The following is an 8,832-nucleotide window of genomic DNA, read 5'->3' as shown; positions in this document are numbered from 1 at the left end:
ATTCCAAGACACGAGCGCATTCGATACTGAAGGTTAGTACAGTCTCTTTGGTGATGTTTCACATTCAGATATTGAAGGTTAGCACAGTTTCTTTGGTGATGTTTCACATTCAGATATTGAAGGTTAGCACAGTTTCTTTGGTGATGTTTCACATTCAGATACTGAAGGTTAGTACAGTCTCTTTGGTGATGTTTCACATTCAGATATTGAAGGTTAGCACAGTTTCTTTGGTGATGTTTCACATTCAGATATTGAAGGTTAACACAGTTTCTTTGGTGATGTTTCACATTCAGATATTGAAGGTTAACACAGTTTCTTTGGTGATGTTTCACATTCAGATATTGAAGGTTAACACAGTCTCTTTGGTGATGTTCACATTCAGATATTGAAGGTTAACACAGTCTCTTTGGTGATGTTTCAATGCTCCAGCATCTTACAACATGTACTGTATTACAACACAGGGCACAGCAAGATGGGGGAAAAAATGAATATAAAAAACAAACAATGAACTGCCTAATTATGTCCCAGCAGATTACTGCCGGCAGACAGGAAGCCTTTGTACTGAAGAAGAGGGGCAGTGTTACACCAGCAGCAAGGCAGTGACGCACTTGGTGCTGGTTATATAAGTGAGGAGGTAGCAGTGTCTCATCTGTCACAGTGCTGAGGTTAAAAAGAGTCCTAGACGCACCGGACTCGGTGTAGTGTGTGAGGCACAGCTCCCAAAGAGGAGTCATTCAGAGAGATATGTAACTGATATCACTGCTAAATAACGGCTATCGTGAAAAGAGTCGTTAAATGCAATAACATGTGAGCTAACACTTCTCAGCATTGAATTACTGGGACCCGTGGCTTTAAATCATGAGTTTTTCATAAATCATTTCTCATTAATTAAATGCAGTTCAACATCAATTAAAATGTTCTATGCTGTGGCTGCTTTCTTTAACAGCAAGCCGCACCTGTTTCTTTAAATAACTCCTCACTCCTGAGTTGAAGTTTTCTGACTAAGGCCCAATGCTACTGAGATAGCCAACCATGTACATATTGCACTGCTGTTTCACGCATAAAGAAACTCCAATATAAAGATGAAGGAAATCCTTGACTTGTTCATATGCTTACTGTAAAACAAAACCCAGTCCAATGACAACACTCCAATTCTAAAAAGATACGCTAAATTCCTATTCATCGGTATGGGAAGCCATCTGTATCCTATAATAATATAATAATTACTGTAGGGGTCACAACTGCTTGCAGAAGGTTTTCTGTAACTTTCAATACATCACTCTTTTCCCAGATTCCTAAACAGACCTCAAATGCTTGCTGCTCCGTTCTAGACCCCCCTCAAATGAGTGGAATGAGAATTCTTGAACTGCTAATGGATGACGTCAGTTAGAATGAACTCTCAGGATGCTTGGTAATGCCATGCATGTTAGCAGCGTTATTCAGTCAGCAGACGGGCAGGCTCTCTGTGGCTCTGGCCAATGTCTTCCTGTGAGTACACCCACAGAACCGCTCAGGCCTAGCTGTGTACTCAGTGCAGCTCATCTAACAAACTCAATTAAACACACACAATGGAGGAGCATTAGGTAGAAAAAGATAATCCACTCCATGTCACTGCACACTAAAGCTACAAGATCCTACTGCCTTTACATGCAAGAGAAGCAATGCAAAAATGTGAATGATATCCCTAATCCTGGGAATTAAGCCTAAACCACATCAGGCTTGAAAGCTGTGAGTGTGCATACTATAACTGGTTTGTTAAGAAGCACATCCAGCCCAGGTGTCTGAACAGGGTCCTCTCAAGCAGACCCAGCTGACATGCAATGTGGTACATTTACCTAACAAGGTTTAGGAAGCACGGCGCAGCACTGTCCCGTCACAGGTGCACTGTGCAGCCTGTCAGTGCGGTCCTCCACCATTTCAGCATGGAAAGTCACACACAGCAGCTCGGGAAATATTCTGGCTGGCATTCAGTGTAAGCTTGCAGAACACAACCTAGTAACCTAGTTTTCCAACGTCATGCCCCTGTAACATCACAGGCTGTGCAGGCTGCAGCGTCATCGGCAGTTACCTAAGTCTCCAACTGCTCTAGCTTCCTGTCAAAGGAGGATGAATTAAAATGTGGTCTCCTCCTCCACTTACTACAGACCACAAACCTGGTTTCAAATATCTGGTGTGACCAGTGCTCGATGCAGCAAAGGTGCCAGGTTTCCAAGCCTCTTTCATGTTATCTCACTGCTTCCAATGAATACATGACTTCAGTTTAGAGGTCAGGGTGTCCAGCAGTATTGAAGTCGAAGGACAACTGGGTGACTGATTTGAAATCATCACACAATTAATTAAAAATAAATAAATAAATAAGCTGTTCTGCCAGCTTCAGAAATTACTGTACTTGTGGGTATTTGGACTACATTTGCAATATTAAACAGAAAAAGGAAATAGAGGAAAGCAGCAAAAAACTTAATTCAGACTAGTGGTTACAGCAAATAAGCTAAGAGACCAGAAATCCTGGGTTCAAATCCCAGCCCAGCAGCCAGCTGGCTCCCTGTGCAGCTCGGGACACTGCCATGTGACTACGTGTCACCAAGCTGTTCAAATGAGAACAAGAAAGAAACCCACATGGGATAATCCTGCAAGAATATCTATGACATAATAGTTTTAATATAAGTTTATAACCAGTGATTGCAAATGCATCACAGTTAGGTGCAATGGGATTGTGAAAGCAAGCATTTAATGCATTCATAACTTGAACCAGAGGGCACGCATACAGAGGGTCCTCATAATCGCTTAACAATCACACAGTACCTAGAAAAAGCAGAAATCTGAGAGTTTATCGGATCATTGCCAAATGCAATCCGAAATGTCTGTAGGAGGCTAGGAGTGTATGAGTTGGCGAGTGTGATGGACAGACAGACAGACAGACAGACAGTATCAGCGCAAAAGGGTCCCCATTTTTTAAAAAAAAGGAGATAAACTTCTTAGTCCAGAAGACAAAAGTGTTTGCGATGTGTCTTTTTCAAGGTCTTGAAATGACATATCCACACAGAGAAGCAAAAGATTTGGAAAGGTTTTGAACTTTTACTGAAGGCGCTTGATGGAGGTCAAATCTGTGCAGGAGCTGCATGGATGCTCTGGAACCTCAAGGGACAGATTCTAGAACTTCAAAGACAGGTTACAACGCTGTGGGACTGAATTGCATGCAGCGATCTGTCTGGTTGAAATTTTATTGAGATATCACCGAAGTGTAGATGCTATTTTACTAGTTAGTCATTAAAACTAATCCCTGTTATTTCAGGAGGATTAAATACTAAGCCTCTTCATTTCCAGCATAGGTTTGTCCAATTCTCTACAGTCATTAAAGTGTTTGTGATTCATAAGTAAGAACACTACAGCTTTCTCAGCACATTGATAATGGTTTTACAGCAGTTGTTCAGTTGTACTTTCTTTTCTTTTAATATGATTTAGTACTCCATTTTACCATAGAAACGTATCCTTGTGACTTGCATGTTTGTACATAGGCATGGGCTTCATTTCATAACCGCTGGAATTAGTCGCTCTCGCGAGACACAGACACTGACGGCAAAATCAGTGACAGATGGCAACTGTGAAATGAGGTTCAGACCAGATGTGGAAGACAGTGCTATTGGATTGTGACTTATTAGAACTGAACTGGGGATGGCTTGCCCAGTCATTGTGCTCAGCAGAGTTCTAGTCACATTTGAAGTCGCATGCCTGGAAGGCAAGGCATACAGCTCAAGAACCTTAACCAAATCAAGGCTCTCCTTTCCTGCTTGCCCTTCAAATCATTTTAAGCCTTGTTATCAAACAGGATGCTGGTAAATCCCAGCAGAATACCTAAAGCTCTATAATTCCAGTATACACCCGCTTTGACACAAAGCACAATGGTAATAGAGAACACTGACTTTGGGACACACCAGGTGGTGAATTGCCATTTGGAAATGGAGCCCAGTTGACCACTTACTCAGTGTCTTACACATATCAGGAGTGAGTCACACAGCGCCGGTCTTGCTCTGACGCTAATTCTTTTGGTTTTTACAATATTGCTGTGCTCTAAATGTCATATTAACCCACAATCCAGATGCTCAGTGCTTCTTTGCTTCAAGCACTTTCTCCACTGCTCCCTGTTAAAGGAAACTTCCTTATTTGTGTCTGGGTTTTATCATACTAGAAAGTTTCAGGTAATACTTAAAAGGTGAAATCCAAACTCGGCACATAACTAAAATAAAATACATGTAGTCAGCTTCTTCTTTGCTGTTGCCATAACTCCCTAGTGGAGCCGGTATAATCCGTGCTTCTTTGTGCTGTGTGTGTGACAAAAGGAAATTCAAACAAATGTGGGTGTAATCCCTGAAAGGAAAGTAGGTCAAAAGCTAAATCTGGTAATCTGGTTATGATTCCTGTGCTAAGGTATTTAGTTTGACATATACCTATTGGCCAACCAAATCAAGGCCACAGCCGCCCCCACTCCAGCCCCATTCTCACATGGCTAGAATGGGGGGGGGGGGGGTCCAGGGTCAAAGTTCAAGCTGTCAGCAAAGTTATCCCTAGTCATGCACAGAACAGGGACCAAGACCAGCGGAGACAGTTTGATACGGTGTCAGACTCAAGACAGAGGGCATGTTAACTGTACTGGATGAGTTACTATGTTGTTGCTTCTGAGTCTCTGGGATCCTGTTAAAGCTGACAAAGATCTTGAGATCAACTGGCTACTGGGATTCAGGCATGCAGCGAATGGCCTCCTCTCATTAGTCTACAGCCTTGCAATGCTCCCTTCAAGGCTGTCATCACTGTTCTCTGCACGGCCCAACAAGAGCGGAGTACAGAAAATGAAAGGAAGGAAAAGGCAAATAAATCTGGGACAGTGGAGAGTGCGTGCCTGCTGGGGTTTTGTTCACTACAGACACAGAACCACAAACGCTTGGTAAGGACCACCAATGTTGTCTCATTTTTTACAGAAGATCTCCCAAGCACCCTTCTTAGTGATTACGATCTGGCACACTTCTCTGGAGTAGCACAGCCACACACAGTTCTGCACATTGTCAGCAGTAAACAGCACAGTGCAAAACAACCTAATTACATTCCCATTGAACGGGCCTCTACATTAAAGGTCAGTTCGTCTACTGAATTGTTTTAATGCACAAAGAAAAGAACGAACGCCTACGCTAACATCTGAAGGTAGGAACCACTGTGTTAAACTTTTATAAACTCAGCCTCACTAACTTAACTTAATCAGGTTCTATACTTCCATTTAGCGTAAACAGAATGCAAACTTTTACAGTAATTCAATGTAATTATGAACAGGCTAGGCATTCATGATACATTCCAGTGAATTAAACATCAATTCATGACACACAGTCTTATTCATATCAGGACCTCATTATATATGAATTCCTCATAATTCCTTACAGCAACGCCTAACTACTTAGAGATTGATTTAATGACATTACAGCCTTTTCAGACCTTGTCATGTCTGCATGGTAGTCTTGCAAGGAAATACGTTTTGACCACTACTAGTGATCAGGACGTCTGGAAAGAAAAGCTGAAACAAATTGCTATAAATAAATAATGGATTGCAAATGGGTCCGAACATAGTTCAAGTGGTACCAAAACAATAACGGAAGAATAATGCAAGAATTGAAATGATATCTCAGTTAGACAGAAGAAAGCGATTCCATTACTGGGTTCTCTAAGTTATTATATACTAGTGTAACAGAGCGGAGGCTGAGTGCGAACTGGCGACCCCGCGCACCGCAAGCAAGCATCTTAACTACAATGCAAAAGAGCCGGCTCCTCTGCATTCGTGGTTTTACAGCTTTTAACCTCACCGCATCTCACTGACAGGGGTTAGGACAGAATCAGTAACCGCAGTGCATCACACAACACTGCCCCGGTACACTGCTTAAAGTGAATTGGTGACAACAAAAAACGATGATCCAATTACACAGCAGTGAGAAAACTTCATTACAACATGACAGCTCTGAGACGCCACAGAAATTCTGCAGCGCTCTTGGCCTCCATGACGGCTTTTCTTGTTTGCTCTTGGATACATGCTTTTAGGAGATGAATGTATTATGCAGGAGTAATGTGCAAAGTATAAAGTGACATTCATGTGGCTGTGTTGAGACATCAGAAAGAGCATTGCTGAACCTGAAAGTGCTGTGTTGGTACTCTAACAGAGTGAAACAGAAGAGATCACAGCAGACTGTTCCAAACCAACACTCTGCTCTTATTCTTGAGCCATCATTAGTGCCGCAGGTTGTATTCTCAGCTATTACAAAGGCTCTCAACTAATTGAAACACAAGGATTTGATCCTGCTCTTCTTAAATCTTATCTCAGACTTCTAGCCTGTTACCCATTCTCTATTGTATATCGAGCCCAATGCCTGTAAATACATTATGGATATTCTGTTTCCTACAGCGAGATCCTCATAAATTAGGGTGACATTATATATATATATATATATATATATATATATATATATATATATATATATATATATATATATATATATATATATATATATATATATATCCACAAAGCACATGATACAGGGCCAGGCACAAGAACACTGCAATATTGCACACCTCCACATCCCCATCTTCAGTTAAATGACCTGCTGAAGAGCATGTATGTGCAACGTGCAGTACAACTCTATTGGACAAACAGTCCCACTGTCCATGAGAGAAGACAGACAGAAATTAGGATTGTCTCACAGCAGAGTCTGATATAAAACGTTACATTGAGATTTAATGCGGTACCAAGCCATCACATCTGAATAAAAAATAAATGACCCCTGATATATACAAGCCTATGCGCGGCCACTGAAGTACAAAGCATTGAGCATGGCTGAATAAATGCAGAGCACAAGCAGATTCATTCATGTAAACTTAGCACATGTAATTCCAGTGCATCTACTGTACATCGCTACGAAAAACAGGCTCCGTGCACTAGTGCGAATCACTCCAGACACTAGACTTTATAAACAAATGCACGCTCACATAAAAAAAGCAATCGCAACATGAATGAAATAGAGTAATCAATACTGTACGCTATGTTCCTTAATAAACTTTGCAAGCATTGAGATTCACTAACATGATCGAGACCACTCGCTTAGACTGGTCTATATGCCCATACAGTATATTGTGTAAGAACAACATAAGCAAGACATGAAGTAAAACCTCCACTTACCCTCGCTGAAGCAGCAAGAAGACATACCCAATTTAAAAGCAGGATGTTTCAAAAAGAGAAGTGTGGACGGATGTTTTTTTTTCCTTATTACACATTCAAGTTTGTTATATAACTGGCACCGTTACAGTGGGCAATTATTTACAATAGCTTTTTCCATTCAGGCATGGTGTTCATCTGCCATCCCACACACAGAGGGAGGGACGCGTACTGCAGACAGCTTCTTATGAAAATACAGTAGTACCTTACACAGCCAACTGCACACAGTTCAAAGTTTCAGAACCGAAAAGCGACAGCACTACTGGGACTGTACCTGACTGGGCAAGCGAGGTCACCTCTCCCTGTAGTTTGGAGCACGAATCTGATGAGATCAGTGACCCAGTTTAACGCGTAGTTATTGTCAGTCACCGTACCAAGTTACCGTAAATAAAAAAATAAAGGAACACACGCACAACTCTAGTTTATAATTAGAAATGAATGGGAGCACATTATTTTTTGCGAGTTTTAAAATAAAAATAAAAATATAAAAAAGCATTAGGTAATGAAAGCAGCTGTTAACTTTCCAGCGTGACTGGGACCGAATCAGACTGCCACCGGTACTGCATTTGTAGACTTCTTGAAATGTAGGTTGTTGCACAACTGTTTCATAAGGCTTCTTAGCAGATTAACGACACAGTACAGAACGCTTATAAAATCGGTGGGTCATTGCGTCACGGTTTTTTTTTTTTTTTTTTTCTTTAGTCCAGCAGCAGGTCATCCAGTCAGTTTCTGTACAGATGTATTTGTCTCTGACATAAAACACTGGAGTGTACACTTCGACTGCATTCCTGGTTTCCTTTGTAATGTTTTGTATTATATAATACGTATCTTCAAATGTATTTTTGTAAGTGTCATTCCCATTGCGTTTATGTGATGTTTGCAGTCACTCGGGAGTGGTTCTAGGACCGTCACTTGGTCTTGTGCTTGACTTGATAACCATAAGTGCCGGTGGTGTTATTTTCATGTACGCGTTAAAAAGTGGTAGGAAGGAAGCTCACTGCCTAAACGCAAGCCTAAACAACTACCTCTCTGTGCTTTACAATGCTTCCCTATGCTTTACCAGACCTCTCTGTGCTTTACAATGCTTCCCTATGCTTTACCAGACCTCTCTGTGCTTTACAATGCTTCCCTATGCTTTACCACACCTCTCTGTGCTTTACAATGCTTCCCTATGCTTTACCACAACTCTCTATGCTTTACAATGCTTCCCTATGCTTTACCACACCTCTCTGTGCTTTACAATGCTTCCCTATGCTTTACCACACCTCTCTGTGCTTTACAATGCTTCCCTATGCTTTACCACACCTCTCTGTGCTTTACAATGCTTGCCTATGCTTTACCACACCTCTCTGTGCTTTACAATGCTTGCCTATGCTTTACCACACCTCTCTGTGCTTTACAATAATTGCCTATGCTTTACCACACCTCTCTGTGCTTTACAATGCTTGCCTATGCTTTACCACACCTCTCTATGCTTTACAATGCTTGCCTATGCTTTGCCATGCTTTCACTGTGCTGCATTACACTTTGCTGTGCTTGCAGGACACTTTTATAAGGGAGGGGCTGTCAAGAGTTAAAAGGTGAGATTA

The 8,832-nt window shown here is 41.5% G+C and overlaps 1 protein-coding gene across 2 annotated transcripts in view; it reads right to left on the bottom strand.

Moving 5' to 3' along the window:
* LOC117412057 (neuronal PAS domain-containing protein 2-like) overlaps positions 1-7,806 on the bottom strand; it is a 40,576-nt gene extending 32,770 nt beyond the window's left edge. Inside the window, exon 1 of one of the 2 annotated variants that reach the window (XM_058989560.1) lies at positions 7,518-7,806. The gene's annotated coding sequence lies outside the window, so the exon portion shown is untranslated. Of the gene's footprint in view, positions 1-7,207; positions 7,497-7,517 lie in introns of those variants that run through there. The other variant, XM_058989559.1, reaches the window with a different exon arrangement.
* Positions 7,807-8,832: the final 1,026 nt, after the last annotated feature.

The sequence above is a fragment of the Acipenser ruthenus genome, chromosome 16, assembly GCF_902713425.1.
Source record: "Acipenser ruthenus chromosome 16, fAciRut3.2 maternal haplotype, whole genome shotgun sequence".
Lineage (NCBI taxonomy): Eukaryota > Metazoa > Chordata > Actinopteri > Acipenseriformes > Acipenseridae > Acipenser > Acipenser ruthenus.
This window is presented reverse-complemented; position numbering and strand designations above follow the sequence as displayed.